We start from the raw sequence: 12,610 nt of genomic DNA, 5'->3' as shown, positions 1-12,610 counted from the left end.
TTTCTTTTAAATAGATTTTGTTTGGATTGCTAAAATCATTCTTTTAGCTACAAAAATATGTCCCTCAAGCACTTCTCTTCAAGAGTAAGCTCGAAAACTCACACCTTGATTACTGTTTTGTGACATTACTAATGGCTGAAATACCAGGAAAACCAAATACCCTTCTCGGCTGGATAAGGGCACTATACTGTGCTGTATAAAGAAAACCATTTTAACAGATACACAGAGTCTTGGAGTGCAGCTGAAGTGCACTTTGCAGACATGCGCTTAAGATGAAACAGTAAATGAACTTATTCTGAAGATGAACTTAGGAAGAATATTCATTTACTGTTGTATCAGTCATGCCCTAAATTTGGGATACCTAATCTTTGAATCAGAATTCTTTGTGCATTGCCTCCTACACTGTAAACTAACAGGCAGTTCAGGCTTAGGTATACTGAAGTATACTGAATCAGAATACCTGTGTTAGTTGTTTTAGATGATCAAAAATAATTGAGTCTCTGTTTATGTTCAAATGTTTAAAGAAGAAAAAATATACTTAGGAAATTTTCTTACTTATTAAATAAATTAAACTCCAAATAATTATCATAATTAATACATATATGTGGAAAATTATCCTTTCACACATTAAAGTAATTGTTGTTTTTACCTTCAAGTGAAGGGGTTAGCTATGTTCAAATCTTGGTATTGATCTTACTTCAACATTTCATTTAAGAGCAGATGGGTTCAGAAGTTTAGAAAAAATTGTCTTCAATTAGTAAAATGAATTTATGTTTGGTTTAGGCATCACTGTTCCCTGAATGCTATCAATGTAGTAGCTGGCCTAGCATATTTCCCTTTGTTCACCTTGCAGCACAGATGGCCAGGAAGGAAGGATATTAGCCTGCTGCTAGGAGTAGCTGTGTTCTTAGATGAGACTTTCTCTCTTCTAGACAGTACAGGGTCTTTTTCAACATTATTCTTATGATTGCAATGAGGATTGGAAAGAATTTCTTGTCATAGTGATTCGAAAGTCCTGAGAAAAAAAGCTTTTTCAAGTGACAAAATATTTTTTCTTTTGTTAAATGAGTATTTATTATTGTATTACTGTATGGACGTTCCCTCTTTTGTTTACAGATGTTTGAATTCAGGAAATCTTGATAGCCACAAAACACTAACCTGTGTAAGCTATACATAAATGTGATTGGTTGAATGACTATATGAATGTGTTTTGTAGCATCTTGTTCTTTAAGGTTTGAGGTAAATTGAAATTCTTAGACTACAACTCAGAAATCTGTGTTTGACTGACAAAAGCCTGAGGAGAAAATTTCAAGTGTACAGTTACAGAATATTCCCAATACTTTCATTAGCAACTCTCACAGGAGCATTAATGAAGCCAAGCCTTTTCCTAACACTTATCCTGTCCTCAATTACTCTTGTAAAGAACCTTTCTTCACATTGAATTAACGGAAAGCTTATGATGAAGGAATCTTGATGACATTATGAGCCTGCCAAGTCATTCTGTTCTTCAGGAGGTATGAGATATACAGACAGCCCTGGTTTGAGGAATCTCCAGGTGAGACAAGAGTGTATTGCTGACATAACTGCATCTGATGAAACTGAGCTCTGATTCATCACGTCAGAAACTTTCAAAGCACTTATAGACTGCAGACTATGTGCAGTGTATACTTCACCAAAATATGCATCTCCTACTCTGCAGCAGCTTCCAAATGATTTCCAGGCACATTTGAGATATGGCTTCTTTACTTAGAAAGCCTCATTCACAGCCTATTATAGAGGCTAAGTAACAAAGGCAAGTAGCACTCACTTTTATTTTTAGCATTCAACGTGAGAACCAAGATGACATGGCTAGTAGAAAAAAAAGTGCAGAAACTGAAATTCCCTAAATGAGCTAGGAGTTAAAGTTAACTCACTCTAATTGGAAGAAATTAGGCTATCTCTGTCCAAGAACTCTGGAACATGAAATTGCAGGTTTAGTAGGAAATATCTTTACTAAATCAAACAGAGGTTAGTACTATATACTGGGAAAAAGTGATCTGGACAACTGCAGATCCTTTGTGCATCATCGGTAGTGCACTCATGCATCTCAGATCTGCTAAGTGTAAGTATATACTGTTTTAGTGTGGTCTCCTAAAAAAGAAGCTAACTATTGTCCAGTCAGCTTGCAGGGAATTTCAGTGTTGATGTTGGTTGTTTTGTTCTGGTTTTGCACCTGAGCACACCACAAGACGGCCCAGCTTAAGGTAAAAAAGCAAAATACATCAATTTTGCCTTGCACCCAGACATACCACAGGACTGTCTGATTTAGGCTAGGGAACAAAATATTTTGTAATAGTACCACTGTAGTATCAAATCTAGAATAAAGGCAACTATTAGAAGGAATCACATAATTTGGAACCTACAGATATGTCACAGCCACCTGAATGAAGACGTCAGACCTGTGAGGAGAGAAGAGAAGGGAAAATATTACTTTGGACCAAACTCATCCTGACCTATGGAAAAGTATATAAGCTCCAGCAATACCCAGTAGCACTTGGGGAAGATAGAAGAAGCCCTCTTTGGTTCCAGCTTCTAGCCTTGAAGAACTCTCAAGTCCAGCCATCTCAGCTGCAGAGACTAAACCTTCAAAATATTGTGTTTGTCAGGGTCAACCAGGCACCATCAGATTTACAATATCTTATATCTAGGGCTTGTCTGGCATGTGTAATTAACACTTTATGTTTAGTTATTACAGACTTGAGTAAAAAATTGATAGCTTGCAGTGTGGAGACTTCCCTGATATCTCAGAAAATTCTCTTCATGCCAGTTCCCATTCCACTAATAATGACAGTCACAACACCCCAGTACCAAACCCAGAACCAGTCTTAGAAACAGAACCTGCAGTACCTGTTAGCAGAACATGGTGTTAGCATAACACTTAAGTAGCTGAAAGATTGTCTGGTTTAGTATTTCATTATGAAAGTAGAGTTCATTAAGATATTTTTGGAAGAGACAGTAATGAAAGGCAGGGAGGAGACAAAAGTTACTACAATTTCCTTCCCATTAGCACCAGCTGGTAGGGGCATATGACCATATTTTGTGATGTGGTTTCAGACACAAGCTGCACAGTGCCTCCTCATCATCCTCACTTGATTCAAATCAGAATGTGTCGACCTATGAACTTCTGTGGGAGAAAATTCTGAAAGGTTAACCTGAAAAAACAACATGGGACCATTAGAGACTGTCATTATCAGCCAACCAAAAAGAGACATCAGCTTCACAGTGCTGGAGAAGAACATGCATGAGGGATACATTTTAGTACCTTCACATCCTTCTCAAACTGCAGGGCCCAGAACTGTACACAGTACTTGAGGTGAGGCCACATCAACACTGAATAGAGCAGGAAAATCCCCTCTTTTGCCCAGATGGTGATGCTGTTTGATGTACACTGGGATGGGGTTTGCCCTCCTGGCTGCCAGGGCTCACTGCTGACCAGCATCCCCCTCCCTCTCTGTAGGGCTGCTCTCCAGCCCCTCCTCTCAGAGTTTATTCTTGTTCCTGGCATCTCTCCACTCTAGATGCAGAATCCAGCATATCACATACATACTGACTTGTGTGTACTCAAGACCAGAATCAGGCTAGATCTTGGCCACACAGTCAGGTAACCCATTTCGCAGTCCTCTGTGCCCTCTGTGACATCCCAGTGGTCTTGAGAGATTTGTGGGAGTTTAGAGGAAGCAGGGTTCATTTTAGGCCAAAAGACCTAAAAGATGATGGTTAGTTAGATTGTATAAAACTTTTATATAGCATAAAGTTACTGACACAGACTTAATCCTGACTGCCTCCATGACTCGTGTCCAGGAGAGAGACAGGTCCATAAGGTAGAAGTGGGGAATATTTTGCAGGCTATCTTCTTTTTCCAGAACAATTACACATAGCAGCCAGCCAAACTTTCCTTCAAAGGATAGGGAGCTGCATCAGACTCAAGAGTGAAATGACCTCTGATGAGTGCTTTTCATCTTCCTGGCAAAGGGTATTAAGACCAAGAGACAAATACTTCTGATGTGTTTGCTGCATGGTTAATTTTTTTTCCATTTACTGATATTAATAAAATATTAATATGTTTTCTTTTTCTCTTCATTTCCTCCAAGCCTAGTTTTTAATAAAAAAAGCAGAAAGAGACTTTTATGATCATTGCATACTTATACACATGTGGATAGAATTTGACAGATATGAACAGAAGTAGTTTTATCTCTGTGCTATTTGTAAGCCAGAATTGATGACAAATGGTATGGCATTTTCTGTCTATGAGCAGTATGCTCTTAAGCAGGGAATTCATCTCTATTAATTTCTTCTTCATAAGTGGGAGTGCTTGTATCTAAACTGGGACATATTACGCTGAAAATTTTCACCTAGGAATGCCAAATGTTGTACAAGCAAGGAGATTAACACAGAGATTTACCTTGAATCAGCATACCAAGACAGTGGGAAGGAAATATTTTAAAAGCTGAGAATACCTAAGTCATTTGCAGATGTTGCAAACCAGTATGAAAGCACTGAAATGTCACCTGTTTGTTTAGCAGGTGCCATTCACAACAGCAACTGCTGTTGAAAAATATTCTTAGAACTCTGCCAAGATTTGGTGTGCCCATGATTTGACATCTCTTCCTTTTCTTGTATTGCTTCACAATATACCCAGTTCTAGGTATTACTTTCTTAAGAGCTGTTTCAATGCGCTTTTTTTGCCCCCAATTCAAAATGCTAAAAAGGTGGATTAACACTGAAAGAAAATGACCAAGGGACTGAATATGAACATTTTAACATATGAAACAGCAATAACATTATTCACAAAGAACTATATTAAGCAACAGGGGTTGCATAAATAAAGTTGCATTCCTGAGTGTCTGCAGAGTATTTTGAACTACTTGATTAAACAGCACCTTATTAGTGATAATTATGATTAATGAGAAGCTTATAACAACAAAGCTCTCTTTGCAAGCACTGCAATAGAAAGAAAGAAATGAGAAGCACATTTCATACTGGAGTTGCTACAATAATAATTAATATAGGAAGCCACGCTGAAAGGGTATTTGGAAGATTTTTATATTACAGAGTTTGTGTTGACTAAAAAAAAACAAGCACTTTTTTGCGTTATTTCTTGGAGTTTTTTATAAATCTGTAAGACTTCATTTTTATTCCATTTAATAGAATTTTACAATTTGTTAAGAGAGATGCCCAGAGATCAAGATAAAGGGACAAGCAGGAGCCCCTGAGATAAATACACTCAACAGAGTCTAAACAATTTTGGTGCTCCATTACATTCCATAAAGGAAGCTCGTGCCTTTTCCATCCAGCTATAACATTAATCCATTAGAGAAAGAGGAGACAGGGTCCTTCTCATTTATTATTTATAGGACAGGGCATGCACAACTTGTCTGACATCATCCTTGTCACAGCTAATGAGAAACTGCAATAAATCCATTTTTGTGGATCTCTCACAGAAGAAATCAAAAAGCTTTTTCAGATCTAATGATCCATTTTTCTGCAGTAGGAGAGGGTTTGCTAACATATGCAACCAAATAATTTATTGTATATGATTGTTTATGTCCCAAAGTGATGAGCTTTCCACAACACTACTGCTGTTTGGGAGATGTCCCTGTGTGCATATACATACATTGTATAAACATCAAACAATCAGTATGATTCAAAGAGATGTTTTTAGCATTGTCAGGAGTAACCAAAGCAAACCAGAAAGCTCTTTTAAGTTCTTCAGCTCTTAAATCCAGTTTGTTGTGGTGGATCAACACTGTTATGCTGAGATCCAGCCTGGCACAGAGTGGGATAACACAAGCCAATGTCAAGACCCAGGCAAGCATTTCCAATGCCAGTCCAATATGAACATGAAGGTAATGAGCTGAAAATTATTAGCACTTGGAATTAGACTCTATGTCACTCTACATTGGAAAAATTGCCCTCCAGTGCACTACTTGCTCCATATGTCATCCATGGACTGCTCTAACAGAGAACCTGGCTCAGCACATGCAGGCATGAGCTTGTCTGCGCTTCTGAGCAGTTTCTTCTTCCCTCACTCTCCTATTTAGCAATGCATCCATGGCCTGGGGAGTAGGAGAAATGCAAGATGCTGCTGTAGGATTGGGACAGGCTGGGGACAGTGCTGCTAGGAGAATTGATCAGAAATAGTGATTCATGTAGCAATTACCCTGGGATGGAGCCAAAGAACAATAAGGAGAGAGAAATTTGGGGAGAAAGGGGAAGGTTTACAGTGGGCATTTTATGGGGAAAGTGCAAGTGGCATAAGCAAGAATTGAGGGTCCTCCAATTCCCCTTCTCTCCTAACAGGTCTTCAAACATCTAACATTAGCAATTTCTTTCATAGTGTGAATAACTTTACAGAACAGGATTCAGTGACAGCTGGTGCCTGCTTGTAAAGCACATCAGACCACTCTGAAGCTACTATTACATTCCCCAGGATCTCAGTTTACGCTAGTTAAAATCTGACAATAATTTTGCTGTTAATGTTACGGAGCTCCACAATGTACCATATATAACTAATGAAGAGAGAGACAAGTAAATTAACCTGTCCTAAAAGAGCAGGGTATAAGCTGTTCCTTTTGCTTCACTGAAGCTTTAACTAAAACTCTGTTATAGTTTAACTCCAGCTGGCAATTAAGTACCATGCAGGTGCTTGCTCATCCATCCTCCCCCAGTGGGATGGGAAGGAGAATCAGAAAAAAGGGTAAAACCTATGGGTTGAGATAAGAACAGCTTAAAATATGAAATAATAATAATAATATTATTAATAATAATATTGTTATGCAAAGGAACACAACAAAAATAGAGATAGAATAAAACCCAAGAAAAAAAGTGATGCAAAACACGACTGCTCACCACCCACTGACCAATGGCCAGCCTATTCCTAAGCAGTGATTGGCCCCTCCCCCCAGTTTATATACTGGGCATGCATATGGAATATCCCTTTGGTTAGTTTGGCTCAGCTGTCCTTGCCATGCTGCCTCCCAGCTTCCTTGTGCGCCTCCTTGTTGGCAGAGCATGGCAAACTGAAAAGTCCAACATTTAGAGTAAGCACTATTTAGCAACAACTACAACATCAGTGTGTTATCAACATTATTCTCATACTGAATCCAAAACATAGCACTGTGCCAGCTACTAGGAAGAAAATTAACTCAATTCCAGACAAAACTGGAACAAACTGATGATTTAAATGAAATTGTTATTTCCTTCCTTTTGGGAGACCAGAGTGTTAAAGCTCTGACTTTTACTACTTTCCACCAGCTGTCTTATCTCAAATAGGTGATGATTGGTATATGCAACCAGCTGTATAGTTCCTCTATAAGAAAAAAGAAACTAAACTTTACCACTGAGAGGAGCCCGAGGCACATTCATGCCCTTCTAAGAGGTCACCAGAGGACCTCTGCCCCATCGTGTCATAAGCATAATCATCACCTATCAGAAATTACACCTTATTTTGGTTTGACCTGGGTGGAGAAAGTTTCTACGGGTAATTTTAGGGAAGACAACTAAGCCTCATTTATTTCTAGTCTGACCTTCATGGCTGCACATTTTTTGTGCATAAACACATGTAGGTCTCTGCAGGGAATGTGAAACCTTCCTTTCTCACACAGCTCTGGTGTATCTCCATCACAACCAACAAACATACTTCCTAAAAAATTCCAAACAATTACCATCTTCTGTTGAGCTAATCAAAAGGAAGATGAAAAATGCTAATGAACTAGACCATCCCATTTAAAGATTTAACTCAAGACTTCTAAAATGCAAATATATCCATTAAATACACACTTAGAAGAAAAATGTGACCCTACTGTACCAAAGTAATGTGTGAGTTGTTATATTCCTTAGCTGAGGCAGAAATAATTGCTGAATAATTGCATGTATAACAAAAAATATTGCTGAATGAATTGACACACATTTCAAAAAAGACTAAGTCTTCCGAAAGTTCAAATACTTCAAAATCCGACATGCATTTTTTAATTCTATGTGTTATTCCAAGCGTTCATAGAAACTAGCCAGCTAGACACTGTTTAAACTCTTCAAGAAAATGCTACCATTTTGTATATTTTAGCATAAAAACTCATCCTGTATTTTAGAAACTCTACTTTTGAGAGTAGAGTCCAAGCAGCCCCAAACATTGTGAAGTACAATGACCACAGGCTAGTTTTAGGTATCTGGTGTATCAGCTTTTCTGGAAGTGCTGCTATGTTTCCATTTACTTTACAGGGAGCCTCAGGCAAACGTGGCCCTAACTAGGGCATCTTAGATATGCTGTATTATATTTTATAAATATGGGCCTGTTGCCTTGGAGGTCATAACAAAATCACATCTGAGAAACAGGAAAACAATCGAGAGAGAGACAGAGAAAGAAAAGGTTTTTGAGTTGGCCCCTGAAAATGCCAAATTCACCCCAGTATAATTCTGCTGAAAACAATGGAAGTACACAGGAGCTGAACTTTTCCCACTGTCTTTACATAACAGCAAGCAGCCTTTAAAACAATTTTATCTAATTAAATTATGTTATAGTTCTGCATATTTTCAGTATGGGAACAGAAATTAGCTATGTTGGACTGAGTTTCTGTATTATTTTTGTATTCTTATAACACATGACAATGTAAATGATTACTTTCTTAATCTTTGGAAAGGCTTTTTCCAACCAGAGACTCTGCTTCATGTTGAGAGGGTGACAATCCTGATATGGGAGAGGAAGGGTCAAGAATGAACATTGACAATAACACAGCCTCAGCATTCACATTCGCTGCCACAGTGCTCCCTAGGTAACAGTAATTTGCTATAAACTCATTAAGGGATAAATTTGGCCTCTTATAATTCAGTTTCTGGTAGCAAGAAATAAGAAGTTGTTTTGCAAATAGAATAGACAGCTGATGGAAGTTTAATACCTCTGGGAATGTAAGGTGAGGGCAACTCCCAAAGCAACAAAGGGAAAACTTCCCTATGGATTCCTCAGTGTGAGGAAGGCTCTGCCTTACATCCCCAGTGAGGTGAACAGCGTGATGGGGGCAGAAGTGTGTATCTACTTGCAGTCTTTGGCATCAGGAGCTGCAGTTCTGCCAGGTCCCAAAAGAGATGCAGAAAAGAAGGCTCCTCCTTGCAACAACTACTCATCCTCCTTAACACCCCAGCACAGGCTGCTCATCACAACTACCCCGCTGTTACCTCCCCTGGCACTGGAGTGAGATCTCCCAGCGGTTTCTGCAGAAGCTGTGTTAAGTACCAAGGTACAACTGTAGAGGACATCAAATAGATGATATTCTCCAGTTTAGAGCAAAAATAATATTCTTATAAAATAACAAGAAAAATACTCACTACCCCGTTATTTAACTCTGCCAACATGCATAGTTTTAGCTACAATAAAAAATTTTGTCTGATTACCAAAAAATTGCTGAGAAACACAGTGCAGTAAACTTGCTCTAGCTCTGCTTTTTTACTTGTTTTTAAAGCTGTACTAGATCATTAGGGCATATGTAGAATACAAAGCAGTAAAGCATTTGCCAGAGAGCAAGACATTGGATTTCCATAAGAAAAAATGTTTACATTTAAAAATGCATACAATTACTTCAGCTAGCAACAGACCAAAGACAGAAAAGTGTTCATTCCTTTAAGTAATAAATCATGCTTGGCACTCTCTTTGGGAGAGCTATGTTAAGAACTAGTCTCCCGATGGTAACACACAAAGCTACTGGAATTTCATAAGCTTTCTACAACTGCACATATAAGAAAAATTTAAAATAGAACAGTTGGCATGAAGAAAATTTGTATAACAAATAATTCTAGGAAATTTTTTTTAAGCTAAGTCAGCCATTGGAGTGTGAAAAAATGCATTGTGTATAGCAGTGCTTGAAGGCAGAGCCGAAATTCAGCGAGAGGCCTTTGCACAAGGAGGGTGGTACTGCAGCAATCTGCTAGCATATCTATAGAGCAGAGCCCAGATAAGCCATCAGGAAAGGAGAATAAGCTCATGTGCTTATTCTTTACCCACCCTACCAGTGCACTGCAGCTTGTGAGTCACTCAAAAATTCTGTAGAGAGACATACAATACGGTTATTTGCCTAAATACACTATGAAACGTGTCACAGTCAATGCTTTCTCTACCTGTGAGTACTAAAAGCATCGGGGTGCTAAAACATCTCCCACAAACAACTGCAGTGACCACAGGATCTGCTGTTGAGCTCGTACTTACAGCGTCAGCCGGGACAAAGCTCGGTATTTAACTATTTCTTCATAAACTGCTTCCACATGCTTGTCTGTTCATTGTGCCATTTCTTCCATTGATTGCTTGTGTTTGACAGCATCTGGGCTGCAAAACGACCCTTTCCTCCCTCTTTTGCGAAATCAGCAGACTGCGGAGGGATGCGTGACCACTGCTGCAGCCAATGTATCCAAACAGCCCAATGCAGCAGAGGCTTTAGCTCCCCCTTCCCAGCCTGTTTTTTTTCTTTCTTTGTCTGTGTGTTGGGTTTTTTTTTTTAAAGTGATATGGTCCTGACTAACCTCAGTATTTCATGAGCACAATACAAACTGCAGGCACAGGATAGTCAACAGATGGGTATGGATACCGAGACAGAAGGCCAAAACAACACAATTTTAAGAGAGCCTACTCAAGGTATAGCATGTATTTGAACTATTTCCTGTAATAGATCCAATTTTGTGGTTGTCTCTGTTTAATTCAAATTTACTTCCTTTTGCTGCATTATTTCTTCACTTTTTGCATTTTTTTTAGCTTATTCAATAGAAATAACAGGGTTTCTACCTATTTATTTCATGGTTCAACTACCCTGCTGTGTCAAAGAACATTTACATTTTAAATTTTGCAATTTGAAGAAGTCCCCTGTGAAAACTTGTGTCTGTATAGCAGCTTTAGTAAATACCTTTACTGTTCTGCTTTATCAACAGCATGTTATGCTCACACTCTTTAGGATGGCCTTAAATTAATTTTGTTGGTGTTGGTTACATCAAGACTCAGAAATCTGTGTGCTACCAGTGGCATCTGAGTTTGGTTTCTCTTTTCCAAGTTGGCACAGGTAGCTGTTAGTGCTTACACACTTATCTTTAGCACTTAGACACTTTAAAACTTATCTCCTTATGTACTTCATATTCATATTCCTATTCATGTGATCTACTGCATAAAGCAGACTTCACAATTTAAGGCATTTCTAAGATATTTCATTCTCTCACCTTAGTCACCTGTGTTAACCTGTCAGGTTGTCCTCCAAAAAACCAAAAAACCTTTCCTTTGAGAGCCCTTCTAATCTTGCCAGTTGTGTTTCTCTGAATTTCACTTGTCAGTGCAGAGTGCTGTCCTTCCCCCATGATACAGCAGCCCACTGCCAGAAATACATCCTTCCGACCTGCCAGTCTTCATTTAAAATGCTGCACTAACATAGCACTTCACAAGAGCTTCAGGACTTGAAAGGGTGAGATAAGGGATTTCTAGGAAGTCTGGAGCTCTCTTTTCCCTCTGCAGTCCTTGGCTGCACAGGTAATGCATTAGAAACAGGTTCTCTACAGGGTACCCTGAGATAAGCTCAGTTGGCTAGAGCATGGTGCTAATAATACCAAAGTATCAATCCTCATTCGATCCCCATATGGGACATTCACTTCACAGTTGGACACGATGATCCTTGTTGGTCCCCTCCAACTCAGAATATTCTGTGAAATCTTTAATTTCTGTGGAGGCAGAGAAAGCAAACACATAGTGCTATTGCAGCTTTGTACAGACAAAGGACTCAGAGAATTCCTGGACTTTACTATGACACTGCTGTTTTTGGTTAAAAAAAATTATTTTCCTGCCAAGGAGCTGGGGCTGACTTCTCTCATGTTGAAGGTTAAAGCACTAAAAGGTTTCTGTAGCATTGTATAAAAGGAAATATTAAACTTCGAAGGAAAAGAATCCTGTTTCATGTTAAAGTTCATCTGCTAGTAAGTGAAATTATATGTGTTATCACAACCAATTTATCAAAATAGGCCACCATCCTTATATTTAGTCATGAAAGGTCAAGACCAGCTGAGCATAAGTAAGCAACAATACTGGCCCTACAGTATTTCTTTTTGTTGTGCAGAGATCAAGGAAAACACATTTTTCTGGTCATCACATCTCAGCTTTAACCACAGGCACAGTAAGAAATCCTCTCTAAGTTGAAGTAAACAGAAGGACATTGTAACCAGGCAGAGAAGACTGTTTAGCCAGGAAAACATGCAGTGCCAGTCTCCAAAACATTGCCCTGCTGGATAAGCTCCTGCAGCACAATGATCTCACACAGCTGTCGCGTTGCTCCTAAGTTTAGCTGCTGAAAGCATTGGCTTCGATGCAGTGGCACGCTGAGAACAACCTTTCTGAGCAGGTCAGCTGCAACTGCCCGTGGCCATGCTGGCCATATGGGCCAGTAGGGTTGCATCAGCCCTGCTTAAACGAAAGCAGACAAAAAATCCACATGGGTGCTGGCAATGAAGCCACAGACGACACAGGAGGCATCACAAGGATAGGAGGCAATGGGGGACAGGACATTGAAATGAGAATTCTTTAAAAGCATCCTCTCACAAAGAGCTCAAATCCTTTTTA

At 39.0% G+C, this 12,610-nt stretch overlaps 1 protein-coding gene across 1 annotated transcript in view; it reads right to left on the bottom strand.

Moving 5' to 3' along the window:
• The window catches only part of SACS (sacsin molecular chaperone), a 61,896-nt gene extending 51,471 nt beyond the window's left edge, over positions 1-10,425 (bottom strand). The window contains exon 1 of the mRNA XM_017831587.1: positions 10,232-10,425. The gene's annotated coding sequence lies outside the window, so the exon portion shown is untranslated. The remainder of the gene's footprint in view (positions 1-10,231) is intronic.
• Positions 10,426-12,610: the final 2,185 nt, after the last annotated feature.

Source organism: Lepidothrix coronata, unplaced genomic scaffold, assembly GCF_001604755.1.
Source record: "Lepidothrix coronata isolate B3197 unplaced genomic scaffold, Lepidothrix_coronata-1.0 Scaffold193, whole genome shotgun sequence".
NCBI lineage: Eukaryota > Metazoa > Chordata > Aves > Passeriformes > Pipridae > Lepidothrix > Lepidothrix coronata.
The sequence above is the reverse complement of the archived record's forward strand: the minus strand, read 5'-3'. Positions and strand labels throughout refer to the sequence as shown.